General features: G+C 38.8%; 1 protein-coding gene and 1 non-coding gene across 4 annotated transcripts in view; both read right to left on the bottom strand.

Annotated features, from left to right (window-relative positions):
• LSAMP (limbic system associated membrane protein) overlaps nt 1-22,305 on the bottom strand; it is a 632,927-nt gene that overhangs the window by 120,381 nt on the left and 490,241 nt on the right. The window lies entirely within an intron of this gene.
• LOC123784471 (U1 spliceosomal RNA) lies at nt 4,605-4,768 on the bottom strand. The gene has a single exon (XR_006777462.1). It is a non-coding gene; the product is annotated as a U1 spliceosomal RNA (small nuclear RNA).

Genomic DNA, 22,305 nt, shown 5'->3' with positions numbered 1-22,305 from the left:
GTATCTGGCTCTAGAGTCATTGTGGAAGAATGACATGTAAAGAATGTACACGCCGTGAAAATACTGGGGATGGAGTGTAGGTGTGGTGACAATTCTGACTTTGGTCCTCCATCCTATTCTTGTAGTGCAACGACTTCCCTCAGGGCTGTGTGCTCCAGGCCCCTTAGAAGTTAATGTAGGACCTGACCAGAATGTGAGGAGCCTTGTTCCGGTCTTCCCTAAATTTGTTTAGATAACTAGTACAGATAACATAGTTTCCCCTGCATCTCCTGACACATAGATGGTGCCATGCGGTCTGTTAAGTGTTAGCTATCAATCAAAGGTATGCAACCCTCTGATCTCACCACGATGCCCTTCGCCCATCTCCTCACTCTATACAATCTGTACACTGAGGTCCAAACTTAGCAGAGAATAGCTGCACAGCATCCAGGTCCTTGCCTGCCCAATCCTCCCTGTCGGTAAGTTACCCTGAATAAAACTCTGTATAAACTGTGTGGAGCTGCCTGCTTCATTTTTTGGTCTCAAAGTGCTTTCTCAGTTTGGAGGATACTTTACAGTCCCCCCTCCACCTTCTAATAAGGGCAGTCAGCACACAAGTCATCTATAGGTCACCAGAAATGCCTGGGGCAGACTACCCTGTTTCTGGTCATTCTCATGTGGCAGAGCATGAATGAGATTATTTTGTTTGTTCATTTGTTCACTTTATGGAAGAATGGAGTACATCTGAAATGTAGAAAATTCAAGTTTGAGGTCCAACACCAATTATGCAAGAGAGAAGTAGATGCAAGCAGACACAGGAGGCCACAGAGGATACTCGGCCTTCCTTAAGGGGATGCCTCCACTTGCCTCTTCTTTTCAAAGTCCACTGCTTAACCAGCTGGGGCGTGAACTATGAGGGATTCAGAATGGGAAAAAATGGGGAGCTTTGAGGGGCTCAGCAGTCAAGATACAAAGTAAACATCTGTTTACACTATGGGATATCAAAGGCAAATACCTGAAATATACAATAAGCAAGCAGAAATTTAACTTTCTATAACATACCTGTCAAGTATTAACTCTTCCTCTCAAGTGAAATTCCCATCACTTAACAGATCTTAATTGTTCTGTACAGCTCAGATCAAGAGCATAAAAGTCATTCAGTCATGTATAATACTGTAGTATAAGATGTATTAAACTAAGGAAAATTTCTATTGTGTTTAGTGATAATCTTTATCTTCTCTTACACTAGGTTTTTTTTTTTTTACATACCTCCCCCCATTATATACTGAGATATAGTCAATGTATAACATTTCATAAGTTTAAGGTACACATCGTGATAATCTGATACATACATATAGTGAAATGATTACCACAATAAGGTGAGTTAACATGTACTTTACGTAATTACCATTTTGCTGTTCCTGTGATGGTGAGAACATTTAAGATCTAGTCTCTTAGCAACTTTCATTCTCTTACACTAATTTCACTCATTCATTCATTCCTTTTAAATCCAGCTTTCCAGGCATTTTATTTGACAGTAGGAACTTGAAGGTATTTCTAGGATGAGGATACAGATGAATGTAATTCATTTTATTTTTCATGACAACAATCTGATGAACTAGATACTATTCTCACATTGTAGATGTGAAAACTAAAGCTCCGAGACTGTAAGTCACTTGCCCAAGATCAGAAACTACATCCGGGTCTGTCTGTCTGTCATCAAAGAATTATACACATTACGTAAATGCCTTTATATTTCTGGAGATGGGGGGAGGATAGAAAATAGTGGGATAGAAAAGTGATAACATTCTCCTTATAAAGGATACCTTCACTTTCCAATGAATGAGATCCCCAATGTGTATATTAAAAAGTCTAAGTAAGAGACCCACAGTTCTGCAAAATACTGAGTAGAGGAACAAGGGCCTCTGCTAATGATTTCTTGAAACTTGCCTCAGGCTTGCAGCTGGGAAGAAGAAAATGATTGCATCCCAAGGCACACAGTAACTTATGTGGATGGTTTCAGATATTTCGTAGGTTGGGAAACTTAAGGGAAAAATAAAATATTAAGGCGAGTGTTGAAATAGGATATTAAAAAGTGCTCAATAGCCTTGGGCAATCCCTAGACACTTGCTTCCATACTTCTAACTTGCAACCAACCCTTTGGTTCCACCACTTTAACTGATTGTTTATTACTTGCCTTTGCTCATATATTGTTGCTGCCTTCTGAAATAAAATGTTCCAATCCAAGGATCATAGAACCTCTATAGAAACAGGACTAGTCTCTTGGTGATTTCTTCTTATCACTTTTCCATAGGTACCCCTCAAAGTATTGCTATTACCACCCTCTTCTTTGCTGATACTTCTAAAATGCATTTACTTTTAGTTTTTTTCTTTTCCTCAAGAACTGTATAACCCATTTCTCTGTTTTGTACCATCCTTAAAGGTCTTTATATATTTTTCATACTCTCTTATCCATTTATTCCACTCCTCTTCATTCTATCAAACACTTTTTTAAGTTAATGAACAACTTTTTCAAGTTCATCATAACTTCTAGATATCTGAAATCTTGCTTTGGGTAAGAATAGTATCACCAATAGGAAGAAAGATTAATTTGGTGTCTATTGGATATTCAAAATGGAATAGAATGTTCTTCACTTTTCCCATTTTTATTATTTGCCTGAAAAATTATAAAATACTTTATTTGCTTTATTAAGTATAGTACTTTAACCTTGCAAATACGCGAATGACTAAAAATCTGCGGCCTCAGCAACTTCCGTGAGATAAAATTTTTTTGTTCATCAGAGAGATTTAATGATATATTATTATTTCTTAAGTGCACCTCCTGTTCTAAGTTGATGCAGTTTTCAAAATGCAAGTACTGGGGCGCCTGGGTGGCACAACGGTTAAGCGTCTGCCTTCGGCTCAGGGCGTGATCCTGGCATCATGGGATCAAGCCCCACATCAGGCTCCTCCGCTATGAGCCTGCTTCTTCCTCTCCCACTCCCCCTGCTTGTGTTCCCTCTCTAACTGGCTGTCTCTCTCTGTCGAATAAATAAATAAAATCTTTAAAAAAAAAAAAACCAAAATGCAAGTACTTTTCAATAAAAGCTGCAAGAGAAGCAGAGTAGAACCCAGAGCCAAGGCTGTGGCTATAGGTGGTCAGGTACAACTGTATATTTCTTTTTTTTTTTTAATTTAAATTCAATTAATTAACATATAATGTATTATTAGTTTCAGAGGTAGGGTTCAGTGATTCATCAGTTGCATATAACACCCAGTGCTCATTATATCACATGTCCTCCTTAATGCCCATCACCCAGTTAACCCATCCCCCCACCCACCTTCCCTCCAGCAACCGTCAGTTTTTTTCCTATAGTTGAGTCTCATATGGTTTGTCTTCCTCTCTGATTTCATCTTATTTTATTTTTCCATCCCTTCCCCTATGATCCTGTTTTGCTTCTTAATTCCACTTATGAGTGAAATCATATAATAATTGTTCTTCTCTGATTGACTTCTTTTGCTTAGCTCAACTGTATATTTCTACCTACTGATCTCTGTGGCTCTCTGATCATTCATGTCAGTGGTCACTGACTCTTAGCAAAGGACAAAAGAAGTGGTTTTATTCTTTGAGTGCCTTTAAAACCCCTATCTATTGGCGGATTCTTACGTAGGAAGATTACTAGCATAAGTCTAAGATAAGATCATATTATTCCAAACAATACAAAGGTTAAGGATTATTCTTCCTGGACATGGCAAAAATCACCAAGTGAAATCAAATGCTCAAAGATTTCTCCCAAAGCTGAGAAATGAATGATGTTATCTGGCACAACATTGCATTCCTTCAGTAAAACAAGGTCAGATTCACTCACTCGAGCAACACTTTTGAGATCATGATAACCTCTTGGGATAGCTTGCTAAGTTTTGAGGTGAGGGTGGGAGGAGCTTTTTATTTTGTCTATGGCCAAGACTCATACCTCTGTTAGTCTCCTACTGGCACGGCTGTGATGAAAGGTACAGAATAGCCCACAGTCAGCTCAATAATTCTGATCCTGACTGTGGCTTTCGCTTAGTGATGATGAACTGCTGCTTTCAGTGGCTTCTTTGCTCAGAGTAAATCCCCAGATGGCTTTATTTTTAGGTTAGGGACAAGATCCAGAAAGACAGTATTTTGTTTCTACTTTCACCATGCATATAGCTCAAAGGGATGGGGGATACTCTTAACTGCCTCAAAAGCAGTTTGGAATGAGTTAAATTTGACCAGATTAGATAATCAATACCAATTATTTAGTGTTTTCTATATGCCAACCATTGCGTTAAACTCCTTATATATGCACTATCTCATTTAATCCATAATCTGAACACGATCTGCACTACCTCTGGGGTAGGTGAGGACAGATGCATCATCTGCTGTTAGAGGAGCTGATGCTTGTCCACTTCCTATAGGACATGCCACACAATACTTGGGAAATTCGGCTTTTCTTCCCCCTGACTGTCCTGCTGTATGCTGGATTGTCAATAGGGCATTCTAAATTTAGCTTTGCGAATCCAGAAATTAAATGCCCACATGATCCAGTCAGAGTCCCGTTTCTTTCTTTTTTTTTTTTTTAATTATATTTTTTCTTCAACAGGGGAAAGCGCGAACGCAGTCCCCCACTACCACAAATTATGCAGTCGAGTTTCCCACATTTGGGGAAATCGCAGGGGTCAGCACATCCGGAGTGCAATGGATAAGCCTCGCCCTGGGAAAACCACCTTCGTGATCATGGTATCTCCCCTGCCAGGTAAGTATTCAGAGTCCCGTTTCTATACGTCTTGGTTTGTTTAGCCCTGAGGGAAACAGTTGCAAGTGACCTTTCTTTCTTGTGCTTACTAGACTTAAAAATACATATAGTTAAAGTAGCTCGACCAGACCAGCTAAGAAAGGCTATAACTGCCTCAAAACAGGCCAGAGTTCTGTTGGCTAACACTTTGTTTTCCATTACAAATCTACAGGGCCGTTTTGGCTTGGGTCTGGATGTGAAGCGTGTGTGAGAATGTGACTTCTGAAGGGATGTGTGTGTGTGTGTGTGTGTGTTGTGTAGTGTATATCCATGAACGACTGTGAATGGGCTCTCTGAGATGTGAGGAGTTAGCATCTCCATTGTTTACTTCTTCCTTTCCCACATCTGAGAATGCTACAAAACACGTTTTGCTATTTTTTCCTAATTGCTCAGTGTCTACAGAAACCCCAGATTGAAAGAGATAGGCTCTGATATAGATTAAATTTGGTGGATTCTCTGGAGTGGCCCAATCTGGGATTAAAAAGCTGACTGTACTATAATCATTCATCCCTGAAAAATAAAAATGTCTCTCATATGTATTATGCATAATGTACTGTACTTCAATCTACATTGGAACATATATATATCAGAGAGAGAAAGGAGAGAGTATGTGTTTTGGTTAAGTTTGTTTCAACCTGAAGATTCAATGATTCTTGAAAAATGCAAACTCCTTAGCAAGGTATATGAGATGTTTTAAAGCATACTTCTTTAAACTCACTTAAGGGAAACAGAAGAAAACAGCATGGTGGCCTAGAGCATCTGGAAACTACATCTCAACTTTATCACGGCTTATCACTTGCTGGCTGTGAGGACTTTTACAAAGTTGGCCTAAATCTCAGAATTCCCATCTGCAAAATTAGACAGTGATAGCTATTTGTAGGGTCATTGTCAGTCTTTTTTTTTTTAAATTTTGTGGTAAAAAACACATAAAATGAGAGCTACCCTCTTAACAAATTTTTAAGTGTACAGTAAAGTGCTAACTGTAAGCCCACTGTTGTTAGCAGATCTCTAGAACACGTTCATTTTGCATGACTGAAACCCTGTGTTCATTGAACAGCAACTCCCCATTGCTCCCTTTCCCTAGCCCCTGGCGGCAATCATTCTGCTTTCTCTTTCCATGGATTTGACTACTTTAGAAACCTCCTGTAAGTGGAGTTATACAGTATTTGTCCTTCTGTGACTGGCTTTTTTCACTTAGCATATTGTCCTCAAGGTACTATCATGTTGCAGCTTATGACAGGATTTTCTTCCTTTTATGGCTGAATAATATTCCATTGCATGTATCACATATTAAAAAAATTCATCAAACCATCAATGGACATTTAGGTTGTTTCCTTCTCTTGTCTATTATGAATATTGCTGCAATGAATATAGGAGTACAAATATCGCTTAGAGATCTTGATTTCAATTCTTTTGGGTAAATACGCAGAAGTAGGATTACTGGATCAGATGGCAATTAAATTGTTGCTTTTTTGAGGAACTTCCAAACTGTTTTCCATAGTAACTACACCATCTTATATTCCCACCAATAGTGCAGAAAAGTTACTTTCCAATTTATCCACACCCTAACACTTGGCTATCTTCTGTTTTGTCCTGTTTTGTGCATAGTAGCCATCCTAACTGGGGTGAAGTAACACCTCACTGTGGTTTTGATTTGCATTTCCCTAATGATTACTGATGTTGAACAACTTTCATATACCTGTAGGCCATTTGTATGTCTTCTTTGGAGATATGCCCATTTTTAATTGGGTTATTTATTTATCACTATTTAGTGCAGTCTTCTCAAATTTGTTAAGACTTGTTTTGTAATCTAACACATGAACTATTCTCACGAATGTTCTTTGTGCACCTGAGAAGAATGTGTATTCTGCTGCTGCTGGATGAAATGTTCTGTACATGTCTGACAGATCATTTGGTCTATAATGTTATTCAAATCTTCTGCATCCCTACTGATCCTTTGTCTGGATATTTTATCTATTATTGAAAATAGGTTATTGAGATTCTCTACTATTATTGTGTTGCTGTCTATTTCTCTCTTCAGTTCTGTCAATGTTTGCTTCATATATTTGGGTGTTTTGATGTTGGATATTTACGTACTGATAATAATTATATCTTCCTGGAGAATTGACCCTTTCATTATATAATGTTATAAATAATGTTCTTATTATATAATGTTATATTATATAATGTTCTTCTTTGTCTCTTTGACAGTTTTTTACTTGAGAGTCTATTTTGTCTGATGTAAGTATGGTACTTTTGCTCTCTGGTTACCAATGGCATGAAATATCTTTCCCATACTTTCACTTTCAGCCTATGTGTGTGCTTAAATCTAAAGTGAGTCTCTCTTAGACGGCATACAGTTTAATCTTGATTTTTTATTCATTGAGCTATTCTACATCTTCTCATTGGACAACTTATTTATTTACATTTAAAGTAATTATTGATAGGGAAGAACTTATTATTGATACTTTGTTAATTGTTTTCTGTCTTGTATCTCTTTTGTCCCTCTTTTACTCTCTTGTTGTTTTCCTTTGTGTTTCATTTATTATTTATTTTTGTAGTGATATACTTGGATTACTATCTCACTTTCTTTTGTATAGCTTCCCTGGGTATTTTCTTTGTGGTTACCATGAAGTTTACATAAAATATCTTACAGTTATAACAGTCTATTTTAGTTGATAACAATTTAACTTCAATTGTACATAAATCCTCTATTTTTCTTCTCCCCCTCTGCATACATGTTATATAATTGATGTCACAAATAGCATCTTTTAATATTGTGTATCCATTACTTTTTTTTTTTTAAAGATTTTATTTATTCATTTGACAGAGAGAGAGACAGCCAGTGAGAGAGGGAACACAGGCAGGGGTAGTGGGAGAGGAAGAAGTAGGCTCCCAGCGGAGGAACCCGATGTGGGGTTCGATCCCAGAATGCCGGGATCACGCCCTGAGCCGAACGCAGACGCCCAATGACTGAGCCACCCAGGCGCCCCTATCCATTACTTTTTTATAGTTATAGTTATTTCTTCTATTTTGGCCTTTTAACTCCTATACTAGAAGTAAAAGTGACTTAGGTACCACTGTTACAGTATTAAAATATTCTGCATTTACGTATGTATTTACCTTTTCTAACACTTTTTACTTCCATATACATTTGTGTTGCTGTTCAGTGTCCCTTCATCTCAGCTGGAATGACTCCCTTTAGCATTTCTTATAAATCTACTGGTGATGAACATCTTCAGGTTTTGTTTTTCTGGGAAAGTCTTTATTTCTCCTTCGTCTTTGAAGGGTAGTTTCGCTAGACATAATATTCTTGGTTAACAGTGTTTTGCTTTCAGTACTTTGAATATATCATCCTACTCCCTTTTGGTGTGCAAAGTTTATGTTGAAAAATTCACTTATATTCTTATGGGGGGAGGGGCTTTCCTGTAAATGACCAATTGCTTTTATATTGCTGCTTTTAAAATTTTGTTTCTGACTTTTGATGATTTGATTGTAATGTGTCTTGGTATAGAATTTTTGAGTCTTCCTAGGTCTCTTAGATTTCTTAAATCTGAATGTCTACTTTCTTCCTTGGATTTGGGAAGTTTTCAGCCACTATTTTTTTAAATAAGCTTTCTGATCCTTTTTTTCTTCTCCTTCTGGGATTCTCCTAATACATGTATTGATCGGCTTGACAGTGTCCCATAAGTCCTTTAGGCTTTCTTCATTCTTTTTCTTTCATTTTCCCTCAGCCCCACCTTTTCCCCTCAAACTGGATAATTTCAAATGATCTTTGAATTCACTGATTCTTTCTTCTGCTTGATCAAATTTGTTGTTGAATTCCTCTAGTGAATTTTTCATTTCATTCTTCAGCTCTGAAATTTATGTTTATTTCTTTTTTATGTTTCTGTCTCTTTGATGGTATTCTCATATTGTTCATGCACTGTTTCCCTGAGCCTGTAGGGCATCTCTATGATGGCAATTTTTAATTCTTTACAAGGTAATTAATATATCCCATTTCTTTAGGACCATTTTCTAGAAATTTATTTTGTTCTTTCCTTGAAAAATGTTTTCCTGCTTCTTTGTGTGTCTCATAACTTTGTGTTGGGGTCTGCACATTTGAAAAAAAAAAAAAATAACACCTCTTCCAGTCTTTATGAACTGGCTTCATAAAAGGGAAGGCCCTCACCAATCAGCCCAGCTAGAGATTCTGGGGCTTCTGAAAACTTTTTTTGGGTGATGATATTTTCCTGAGTTTGTGCCTTTAATTTCTCATTTAGAGAGGTACGCTCGTTTCTTTTTCAGGACCTCTTAATCTCTTGCTCCCTCTGGTGTCTACCTATGGCACTGTAAATTCCCTGGTTGGACAGCAGCAAGTTATTCTGTTCTTCCTTGTTTTCAGCAGCCACCAGGCATCCAAAGTCAGCTGGTTCCCCATCAGCACCCAGAGTCAGGAGATATAGGTGTCAGTTCCATGAGGAGCCCTCTGAAAAGTGAAAATGCTGAACACCCACCCCCACTCCTCTCCTTTGCTCCCATAGGAGAAGCCTCAAATTATGTGCTTTCTCCTGATAATGATGAACTGTGCCAGCCACAGCAAGCCATCCCCCAGGATATTCTTTGTTCATAGCAGCCTGCAGGCATCCAAACTATGTCTGTTCCATCAGCACTCCAGGTGAAGCAGGACAAAACCAATCCCTCAGGCAGCTCTCCAAAAAGCTGGAACAATGGACACATACTCCCCTCTTCTTATTCCCCTGAGGGAAAAGTTGTGAGGTGGTGCATTTCTCCCAGTTCTGAGCTGTGTCAGCTTGGGGAAACAGCTGATGCAGAAAATGTGAAATTGCTCTTCTACCTGTTTCAACACAACTGTTCTTGGCTTTGTGCTCACGTGGGCTACTGAAACTTCTTAGCTGGATTCTGGAATTCTCATAAAGATATTCTGGTCCACATATCATTGTTAAATTAGGTGTTTCTACAGGGCAACAAGGCCTGGAACTTCTTATTCCACCATCTTGCTGATATCATTCCTCTGAAGTCTTTTTTTTTTTTTAAGATTTTATTTATTTATTCGACAGAGATAGAGACAGCCAGCGAGAGAGGGAACACAAGCAGGGGGAGTGGGAGAGGAAGAAGCAGGCTCATAGCGGAGGAGCCTGATGTGGGGCTCGATCCCATAACGCCAGGATCACGCCCTGAGCCGAAGGCAGACACTTAACCGCTGTGCCACCCAGGCGCCCCCATTCCTCTGAAGTCTTAACAGAAAATCCATATAAAGTGCTGGGCACATTTCCTAGTATATAGTATATGCTATTATATCCCATTAGCTATTACTATTATCGACAATGTTCTCCTTTACTGAAAATTTATATTATATCCTGAACGTAGCATGCTTCCATGTCTTATACTGTCTCTTCTGTCTAGAATGGCCTTTCCTTCCTTTTCCATTCAGTGAACTCCTACTTAGCTTTCTAGAAGAAGCCTGAGTGTCAAGTTCATTGTGAGTCACCAGAGAAAAATTCCCCCTTCTATAATACTCATAGCATTTTTTTTCATTTTTACATTAGAACCCATACCGTATTGTATTATAACAGGTTTAACATTATCTGTTTCTAAACTTCTTCAGGTGAGGGGTACTACCTAAATTGATGTGTTTCTATTGCCGACACCTGTCTTCTGTTTTCTGTCTAGTACCTAGCAAGGGGACTGGCATGAGGTGGTTATTAAATGCTTACCAACTGAATTGTATAGGGTAGTCATGCTGCTTTCTCTGAATCCCTAGGAATCTAATTCAGTTTCACATTAGCATAAGATCAGTTTTGCTTTTTTATAATTTGAATGTTTTGGCCTTGACTAAAATTCTCAGTGGAAATGAAACATCAATGGGCTTGTTCTGTATGGTTCTAGAACAGTGAATGCACAAGCACAGCACAGACAATGTTGAAATTGAAAGGAAACTTACAGATTGCCCAAACATTGCCCTCTCATTTACTAGAGTGGTAAAGCAACTTATCTAAAGTCACTCGGCCTTTTAGAAACAGTGAAGACATTGCCCCATTGTGGATTTGGGTAAAGGACAATTTTGAATGATGATTATGAATGATGATTTCATTGAACATAATGTTCATCGAACATTGCTTAGGCTGATGAAGGAGGACAGATTTTTGTTATTGTTGTTGTCCTGCAGAATTCTTTACTGAGTACTATAGGGGAATATAATAGTCCTTTTAAAAACCACATTAGAAATTATGCATAAAAAGATGTTGGGTGAAATTAACGTTAACTAGAAACTCATTTTACTTTAGTCTTTGCAACTAAAGTCCTTCTAAAACATAGAGGTTCACTTCTTCTGTTAGTATTGTACTATGCTTAGACTCAGGCTAGGGAATCCCTTGATGCGGGTGCTACCCAGCAGGCCTTATTCTGCCCTTTCTCCTGTCATTATCCTTCTCAGGAGACAAGGAATCTATGGGACCAATGGGACATGCCCTCCCACAGCATGCTCTAGGTATACGGAACCCCCAAATCCCTCACCTAAATGGCAGTTGGTCTCCTCCAAGGCTCTGCCTGGGATTCCTTTCCAGTCCATTCTTTAGAAGGTAAGCCATATCCTAGGTGTGTGAATTCCCAGGCCCAGGGGATAGATAAGGGACAACTATTTACAGAGAATGTGTATGGATCTTAAATACTCGGGCCAGAGTGCCACACACATGTTCACCAAGTTGCTTGTGCTATGAGACAAAACCAAGTGTGGAAAGAGGAGAGGGATAGGCTACAAGCCAGGCTACAAGATTCAGCTCTTAATTCTAGCACAGAACTCTGAGGCACTCAAGAATTTTCAGTCAAACTTGGTTTCCACGCCATTGTAAAAATAATTTTGTAAATTATAGGATATAATTTTTTAAAGCCTGATTTGTAGCTTCATTTTTTTTATTATGTTCACTTAGCCAGCATATAGTACCTCATAAGTTTTTGATGTAGTGTTCAACGATTCATTAGTTGCATATAACACCCAGTGCTCATCACATGTGCCCTCCTTAATACCCATCACCTGGTTTCCCCACCCCCCTTCTGTACCCTCAGTTTGTTTCCTGGAGTCCAGAGTCTCTCATGGTTTGTCTTCCTCTCTGATTTCTTCCCATTTAGTTTTCCCTCCTTTTCCTTGTAGATTTAAAATATGTATCTATTAAGTCATGGGCTTCCATTTGCACTTTCGTTCTAGGACGCACAAACATTAGGAGAATACTTACTTGGTAAGTACAACTGTTTTTGTTTTGACAATTGTAACCTGTACAACAATTTGGATCAGAAACATTACAAACATTTTTGGAATGTAGCTTGCTAATATGAACTGACCATAAAATATACTTTGAAATTCTTCTTAATTAAACTCTCCGTTATTGGCTCATTTATTTAAAATTTCCCTTTTTATTCTAAAAATGGAATGCCACTGATTGAGTGTTCCAGTTAATTGGATCAATCAACATTTTCTGAATAATATTATTTATGAATGGATAGAAGATGTTGCTTTGCATAGTGCAGGAAAACAGGAAAAAGAGGCTTAACCAAAGGAAGAGTTTTTGTTTGTTTGTTTGTTTTTGTTTTTAAAAGGAGGGGTTTTATAAGTCAAATAAGATGCATTTAGTCATGTTATTTGAGGAAAACTCTGGGTCCAAAGGGCAAATTGTGAAAGAGAACTGAACAACATAAATGTTAAACACATAAGATACAAAAGGAAATAACAGAGAAGCATCACAGTCCATCCAAGGGGTGTGTTGAACTATTGTTGGGATGTATGAAGAAATGTGGAAAACAGGTGCCTGGAAATGAGCAGATGCTGCCTCCATGATCATGGGCAATTCTGTGTTAATTCTGGGCATTGCACTAAAAAAGAAATGTGGGCACTTGGAACATGTCTACATGAGAGTGACTAGGATGGTAAAGCGTCTGACATCATTCATACAGAGGGATCAAGGGAACATCATAGTAAAAGTGCTGTCTTCAAATACCTGAAGGACTGCTACATTCAAGTTCAACTGAAATTCTTTGTAGTCCCAGAGGACAGAGTAAATGAGAGAAAGTCACAGGGAAATGGGTTTTGAACAAACATATCCATAAACAAGCTTCTAATGTTGTGAGATCACCTACACAGTTCCATGAGGACAGAGCAACTATTTGCTGTGTTACTGGCTGTCTCACTAGTGTAGTGGTTCTCAAACTTGGCTGAACATCTGGTGGAGCCTTTGGAGAAAAAAAAAAGGGCATACTTAGCTACCATCATCAGAGATTTGGATTCAGGAGGTCTTACAGGGGCATGGTCTTCTGGAGTCCTGACCTATTTTATAGGGATGCTGATGTGCATCAGGAGTTGAGAACCATGGCCTTACTGTGAAATACAAGGCCTGACACATGTTAAAAGCTTATTAATTTCTTGACTCTGGACCTTCACATTTGCTGTCCTCTGCCTAGACCATTATTCTCCAGACTTCTGAAAGTTTTGCTCAATCACTTCACTCCAATTTAAAATAGGTCCATTTCACATCACTTTGCTTTGCCTTCTTTGTACTCACCCCTTATCTGAAATTCTGTTTATCTGTTTATTGGTCCCTTTGCCACTACAATATAGGTTCCACGATGACAGTGACTTTGTTTTATTCTCTGCTCTATATCCATTGTTTAGAATAAAGACTGGGAAATCAGAAATGCTCAACACATATTTGTGAAATCAATGTGCAGATAAATATATGAACGAGTGCTTATTGATTTATGGATGATTTAATTGGCAAATTGAATGCCCTCCACCCCTTAAGGGGAAGATGTTCAAGCAGAGGCTAGCTGACCACATTATTTGAGGATGCTTTAGGGGAAATCATGCATCATATGGAGGACTGATCTCAAAAGTTTCTTCCCAGCCACAGAGAATAGATAGGGAATGGTGAAGAAGATGAGGGGAGAGTTGGCATTAAAGACAGCATAATTAAGAAGGAACTAGAGAGCACTGGAGTGAAACAGCTTGCTGAGAAGTTGGCTATGGTAGCTGACTTGTTGAAATATTCACCACATTCTGAAATAACAGATGTGCATTGAGGGATCTGTGTGAGCATTTATAATCTGCTGCTTTCTATGACTTTCTCCTCCCACCTGCCTCCCACACACAGCAGCTTGCTGCCTGGCCATCCACTCCCAGAAAGTCGTTCTTCTTTTCCAAAGAAAGAACCAGCCTACCCCCATCAAACCATGGTCATATTTTATTTCATTCCTGAAGATAAGGATCTGCATACTTCCTTCTCTGTCCTCCCCTCTTTTGTCCCCTGCTACTTCTACCCTTGCTCACTCTACTAAAGCCATGCTGACCTTCCTGCTTTTCTTTAAACCCACCAGGCATGCCCCAGGCTTTGCACTGGCTATACTCTCTGCCTGCAAAGGTCTTCCTCCAGAAGACCACTAAATTATTTCCCTCCCTTGCTTCAAGTCTTTGCTTAAATCTCACCTTCTTAGTGAGTCTCACTTTGACAACCCTGTTTAAAACAGAAACCTTGTCCTTTCCACATACTCCTGAGACCAATATCCTGCTCCATGATTTTCATTGTTCCATGTATTTCTTACATGATAACGTGCTTTTAAATTTTATTTATTACTTTTAATTAACTATCTTCCCACAACACATCCTTGTACCAGAGTGTTCATGAAGGCAGTGAGGAACTCTTGCTTCGTTTGAAATTGTATTCCCCATGAGCTGAAAAGTACCTTCCACATAGGGTCTGTCCAATATTTACAAAATGACAACATATATGAATGATATATTAAAATTTTTTTAAAAATCCAGGAAAGAGTTCACTAAACAATTCTCATTCCATTGAAAGAACTTGGGAACCACTGGTCCTTTGAATTCAGATTCCACCATGCATTCACAAGTTTTGCATCTTCAATGATTACTTTATTCAAAAAGCATTTATTTAACATCACTGTGTATAGAACCTCTCACCAGGTTCTTGAAGGAGGCAAAAGCAAGAGAAGACAGTACCAAGTACCTCACAGTGAAGATATGAAGAGAACACATTGATAAAAATGTCCTCTGCCCAAAGACTGTGGATTATGGAAAGTGTTTACACCACGTTTCCTTTGCTACCATGTAAATGCGAAAATGCAATTGCTTTAATTACTTAAAGGAAATCAGGGATTTTTGGGGAAGATAGGGAGCTGCCTTTAAAATATTAAATGCTTATTGTGAATCATCGGATTTGTTTTATATTTGTTGAATTTATCCAAGTGAGATGACCCCTGGCAGGAAAGTCAGAGTGCAATGGAGTGATTGTTGGGGGCAGGGAGAGGTTGGAGGAGGTATTGGTGGGGAGGAGGCACACAGGAGAAGAATGAGAGAAAGAAGATCATGGGTCTAGAATATTCAGGATACTTGATCCCAACATATGGAAATTACACTCTGTAATCATGCATCTCAGGTCACAGCCCAATGAAAGGAAATGGCAAGAGAATGAGAATCCTGGGAGAATGTTATTTTCATTTGAGATGTGAAGGGCAGAACGAGGAATACAGAGGTAAGGATTTACATGTAAGAAGACTAATGTCACAAATAATGGAATGTCCGTGGGCCTTCTCTTCCCTATTCGACTTATGATTTACTGTGTATACACTATGAGGTTGAACATGGTTAGTTAGGTACCCCTTGGCTATAATAATATTCATGGGAATCTTGGCTGATTATTATGGACCATGAATGTAACTAAAGAGGTGTCCTAGCCCCTAACTAGAAAGCAATACCCTAAAGGGAGAAATTAAGGCAAATGACTGATTAACTCAGGAATAAAGAGTAGAATGTATGGCAGAGTAGTAAAACAAAAACAAAAACACCTTAATCCAAAGAGCCAGGAAGAGGGGGCATAGAACATTTAAGAGGCAGGAATGGTCTGTAAGGATTGGTAAGAGCTATAAACCTGGGCAAAGCTAAAGAGGCCATATGTGACTCTACTTGTGACATTATCTCAAACCTCAGTACTCAATCCTCAAACTGGTGACATTTTTTTTTTTAAAGATTTTATTTATTTATTTGACAGAGAGACAGCCAGAGAGAGAGGGAACACAAGCAGGGGGAGCAGGAGAGAAAGAAGCAGGCTCTCAGCAGAGGAGCCTGATGTGGGGCTCGATCCCATAATGCTGGGATCACGCCCTGAGCCGAAGGCAGACGCCCAACGACTGAGCCACCCAGGCGCCCCCAAACTGGTGACATTTGAACAAACTATACATTCTATATAGTAGTGGAGTAGCTGAGAATATGAAGAAATCCTCTCCTTTAGTTGCTTGGTGGTGGCTCTGAAGAGGAAATGTTCCAGATCTACTGAGCAGGTAGGTGAAAATGCACACAGAACTGCAAGCCTGGTGGAGTTTATAAAATATCTTGGCAGGGAGTCAAGAATTTGGTGTGCTGCAGAAGCTCAGACATTAACCAGTTTTGTAATCTTAGATTAGTAAATTTTATATGTTAAATAAGTGGATTACAAATTCCTTTCCTGCTCAAAAGTGCTATGAAATTCTGAATTTATTGTATAAAGGAAAATAATGTCATTAAAGCAAAAAAGAGTCCCTCCTAAGATATACAGGGCTGTGTCTATGACTTGGTAGTAAAAGTAGCAAGCCCCAAGATAACTTGAAAGGGCTAAATGGTTCCTCCCCACTCCTGCATCCTCTAGATTCTTGAAATTCTACCCTTGGTTTCAGGGTTTAGTGATTAAGTATAGTTTTATGGCAGCAGTCATCTTAAAAACACCAGCATTCCTGAAAGAAATAGTGCCTGACACATAATAGGTACACACAGGAACGTTTATACACTAGAGCTGTAAATTTACCAGGTCCTTTTTTGAGTGACATGTAAAATAGGTCTCGTGAAGTATTGGGACGTCGGGGTACAGAATTCAGAATGGAGAAAAGCGTCGGTTAGATAGTAAATTATATAACCAGTGGCTTAGAGTAGGACTCCAACCATCAGCTCCATCCATTTTTACAGTTGGGCCTGATGCATGTTGAATTAAGAAAAAGCTTATTCATTTAAAGTTACAGATTGATTTTTTGAGAGTCAGAATGCTGCCTTGGTACCTTGTGGCACTACAGCGAAAAGAAAAGAGTGAGCACCTATTATGCATCTATTATGGGTCTGGCAATGTTGGGTGTTTTGTTTTCACGTTTATTACTTGAGCACCACCTCTAGGAGGGATACTGAAAGATTCAAGGGTAACAATATGGATTTTATGTGGCTAATTTGCTACCAGTGAAAAGTGGAGGTTTTTTTTGGTAGGACTGTCTTCTAGTCAGTACATCTCGAGGGAGATCCAGTTGGGAAACTCAGTGTATAGTAACTAAAAGGAGAGAGATATGAAAGAAGAAAACCCACTCCAACTGAACGGGACTTGCATTCTTTATCTTTACTTCTTAACTTTGTGTCATTTTATATCCCATGATCCAATGAACTTTTGTGAATCTTTCAGTTTGCAAGGTTTTAAAGTGTAGCAAAATATTTTATTGGCAGCTTAGGTGCTAACCTTTGCCTTTTCCACGTTGAAAGATGCGAGGAAATTCACAGTGATATCTGCCTTTGGGAGTTTCTGGCTCTAAACACCCTCATACCATGGAGGCTTTTCCTGGCTTGTTTTGGGGAGGTCATCTGGTCCTCCATATCTGGATACATGAGATGAGGATATGAACCTAAAAATCTTAATGGCATATTTTGTTGTTGCTTTTTATGATTATTATTTGCTATTGCATTTTATAAGAATAACAAGATACAGAATTTTATGCATTAGTTAAAAAGAAATAATCTTAGGAGAAGGACGGGAAAAATGAACGGGAGGAGAAAAGAGGGGGAGATGAACCATGAGACACTATGGACTTGGGGAAACAAACTGAGGGTTTTAGAGGGGAAGGGGGTGGAGGGATGGGCTAGCCTGGTGAAGGGTATTAAGGAGGGCACGTGTTGCATGGAGCACTGGGCGTTATATGCATGAATCATGGAACACTATATCAAAAGCTAATGATGTACTGTATGGTGACTAACATATCATAAAAAAAAAAAAAGAAAGAAAAAGAAATAGTCTTAAAATGAAGCTAGCCCCTTGGTTCTCTAATGAACATTTTTGTTCTTGCAAAAAATATGATAAGGTCAATGTTGACTACAGATGATGAGCAACCCAGTTGGGTGTTTATTCTAAATATATCACTGCCAATATCACCCTTGGCAGCACCCTGCTTCCTCCTTCCATCCGGGATTTCCCACCAGATGGGGAAAGAGCTCATTACAAACCAGGAGGAGAGAACTGATGCTAACACACACAGCAGCAGTTCAGTCAACCCCTTCATTACTTTTCCTTCTGCCCAAACTCCCAGTGGCCTCTGGTGAAAACCTCGGCCATGGCACGCTGCAAATCCCAGGGCTCCTCACTAACACTTCACTTTTCATGGAGGTCATGACTAAGCCGAGCAAACTTTCTTTGCCTGCCCCCAGCTGAGTGACCTGCTTTCTCAGCAGCACGATTTCTCTAATGAGATTGTTTCACAAAGAGAAGAATGAAATCAAGTGTCAGGGGTTTGGATCAAAGTGATTCTTATGCTCTGAGGCATAGGGTCAGACTGTAGGTACAAATGAGCTCTTGGACCAGAGAGGGTCCTGTTGAGAGCACCCTCCCCCCGCACCATGTCTCTCCTTTCTCCTTGTCATGACCCACCTTTAAAATTGTGGAAAAGATCTCCCATGAAAATATCTGCACTGATTTCAAGAAAGATTTGTGGAATATCTACTATACAGCTATTCTTTTGAGCACCTGCCTCATCCTACACAAATTGTTGTATCAGTCATCATTACCTTATTTAATAATATTCCCATGAGGTAGAAACTATTTTCACTCCAAGTTTATTAAAGGAGAAACTGAGTCTCAGAAATGTCGAGTAACTTGCCCCAAAAGAGAGTGCTAGTGAGTAGCAGAGTGGAGATTTTAACTCAGTGTTATCTGTCTCCAAAACTTATTAGTTCCAACTCTAAGACATAGCAAGGAAAATATACATAGCACTGAATGGGATGCAAAGATGAAACAAAGATATACTTAAATTATAGGAAGACAAGGTGTGCCTGGGTGGCTCAGTTAGTTAAGCATCTGCCTTCAGCTCAGGTCATGATCCCAGGGTCCTGGGATCGAGCCCCGCATCAGGCTCCCTGCTCAGCAGGGAACCTGCTTCTCCTTCTGCCTGCTGCTCCCCCTGCTTGTGTTCTCTCTATCTCTCTCTATCTCAAATAAATAAATAACATCTTTTAAAAAGCTATAGAAGGACATTATAAGGAAGACTGTGAAAATTGCTGTGCCATGACAGGGGTACAAAGGAAATGCTTTGGTAACACTAAGGTGAGAATAAGGTGATAATAATATAGCCATCATTTGTTTAAAATATGACAACAACTTATGAAGAAGATACTGTGATTATTTCCATATCCTAGATAACGAAAATTTGTTTTACCTTGAATCACTGAGGAAATAAAAGATACAGATTTTGGGCCTGGGTCTTCTGACCACAGTTACCACACTCTTATCTTCTATGTAATTCTAACTGACAGGGAAAAATTTTATAGAGAAATTGTAATTTTAGCTGGGCCTAAATGGATACTTTTTTTTTAATATAAGAAAAGGGTTTTTTTGGAGGGGGGTTTCAGGTCATTCCAGGTAGTGGAGAAAATGTGCAATAAGATAACAGGATAGATTCCAGAATCACTGAAGAGTCAATTATGGATAGAGAGGAGAGACAGTTCACTGCGAAAGCTAAAGCCCAAAAAAATGATTACTTAAATTTTGTGCTGCACATATAGCACAACTTATACATTAGAAAAGTCATAGAGTGGCCATTTTGAAAGAAAAATTATAACACATGGAATGGTTCTATAGATCATCTCTAGGTATGCTATTTTATCAATTTTTAGTCTTTTCTAACATGGTAATCATTTAAAATTTATATCTATCTCATGACTATGGAATTACTCATTACTAGGGAAATCCTAATCCAATTAAAAATGTCTTCTGATTAGTGATCTTGTGCAAGTCACTGTATAAATAAGAGAGTAATGGCCAAGGAATGCATATTAAATTGAAGAGATACAATTCAATTCAAATGGAGACATAAAGCACTGGCACAATTAATTCTCCATGTTGAATAGGAGGCAGGTGATAGAGGTGATAGAGATAGGAGGTGACATGTTAGATGCTGTCAGAGGAAGGAGGTGGAACAAAACTAGTCCTTGAGCATTCTTTCAACTGCTAATGATTCAGGGGCAGAAAGAGAAAATGAAAGGGGGCAGGCACTGGAGTGAACACATTGAGAGCTAGCAACCAAGGAGGGCTGGGACACAGAACTCACAAAAGGGAGTATTCTGAGTGTGTATGGGTATGGGTATGCTCTGTCATAGCCATGCACGCCAAACTGAGTTTGGACTCTACTAGGAGAGCAATGGGAAACCACTGAAGGGAGTTCATTCTGTAGTGACAGCAGCAGAGCAGCACAGCATTAGAAAATTTGACTCTACTGTGGTAATTTTGAATGGTTTGGAGTTGGAGAGACTGCAGATAGGAAATATCTGTGGAACTCTATATTTTTGGCTCACGTAAGTGCTAATGAAAAGGATGGGATGGGTTGGAAGATGTTACAGAGAGAAGATCAACAGGCTTTGTGAATGACTAAATTTTGTTCCCTAACAAAAGAGAAAAAAGAAGACAGTGCTAGATACATAAGAAAAGAATTGCTAACATTAAAAGAAATTAGTTGTTGTTAAAAAGATCTATTGGCCATGTTGAAATTGAAGAATCTAAGACATCCAAATAAAATGATCAGTAGGCATGGAAATTCAGGCTGAGAGTTCATTACAGCCTGCTTTTAAGCTCTGGTCTACATAGGCAGAAGAGCAGCCCTGAAAATGTGTATATAGAGAGAATACCAGTGGCAGAAAAATGAGGAGTATTTCTAATATTCAGGTGACAAGGAGAGGAGAGTCAACTGTGTCAAAAGCTGTAGTACTTATAAATGAGGATGTGCCATTTGGTGTTGTTAACTTTCTGGGGAGAAGGCAGAAGAGTGTCTGGGACGGAAGTCATCAAGTAGAATTAATATATGCCAAGGTAGCAGAGGCAATAACTATAATCCATTTTTCTCATGTTGTTGGCACTGAGACGAAAGGAGAAAGATAGAGTAGTGGCTTGAGGAACTAGGGAAGATTTTTACTATGGAAAACATAATTCTATTTTAGATATGGCTTTTCAACTTAAGAGCTTAAATCTATTTACCCTAAAATAGTTCCTTCAAATGGTTTCTTTAAATGTATAGTTTATACTGTGTTTTAAAAGTATGATTGAGCTGAATAAAAATCCTACATAAAATACAAGTATACTATATTTTATTTGAATATCTGGACCATGAGAAATGGAATACTGTATTATATAAGGTAGCAGTACTTGATGAACTAACAGTTTAGGCAGATAAGTGTCTGACAATTTATTTTCTTTTCTGCACAGATTACTTCTATCTGGCTCTGCTTCCATACGTAGAAGACTTGTGTACGTAATAGTCCTGGGTGTATCATTGACCAGCTCTGCAGTCTAGGACAAGTTAATTGGCTTGTCTAGGCCTCCATACCATTTTTGAAAAATGAATATTCCAGACTTGATGATCTCTCAGACAGATTCCAGCTAGAAAATGTTATATGTATTCCCTTTCTTACTCCGGCTAATTTTGGGGAGGGTTTTGAAAACATTACATACATGTGATGAGTAGAATTAGAAAATTGGTCAAGCTTTAAGAAAAAAAAATTCAAGGAGTGAGCACTGAATTATTTTGTTTGGAAAAAGGGCAAGACATGAATGAGACAAATACACAAAATTCACCAATGGCGGGGGGAAGAGAATGATAGTTTCTGGAATGTTAAATATAATTTTGAAAAATAAAATAAAAGGAAAGTCTAGCTTGATAAATAAACTATGGAAGGACAATTTTTTATGTGGTCATATTGAACTCCTAGACACAGATTTTCTTTTGGTTTAATGACTAAGAAACCCTGTGCTAGGGGTTTGTGCTAGGGGCTCTCATTGTGCTAGATACTTGACAGTCTCTTTGGCTGCAACCTGTTTGCAAAATGAGAAAGGAGAGGGGAGAAGGAGGAAGGGAACAGAGGAAGTAAAGCTTACTTAATGCAGGCAATTTTGTACCATGCTTAGTTTCAGATGGAAGTCTTGATTCCAAGATGGTGAATCAACTGGAGACATAAGAGGCCCTGAGAGATGTGACTTCTCTGTTTTCTGAGAAAGTGATGTGGGATAAAGATCCTCTTGAGAAAGTCAGGTGGAAAGAATTGCATACTACGGCAAACCACAATCTTGCCTTCATGGTCTTCAGGGAAGCAGACAGACAGAGTGTGAGCTATACTTCACATGATGCTGGTCCTAGAAGAATGGAGGTCCATTAGGCATAGGTGGTGCTATGGTCTGAA

This window comes from Ursus americanus, chromosome 4 (assembly GCF_024610735.1).
Source record: "Ursus americanus isolate L20-20 chromosome 4, mUrsAme1.1.p, whole genome shotgun sequence".
Lineage (NCBI taxonomy): Eukaryota > Metazoa > Chordata > Mammalia > Carnivora > Ursidae > Ursus > Ursus americanus.
This window is presented reverse-complemented; position numbering and strand designations above follow the sequence as displayed.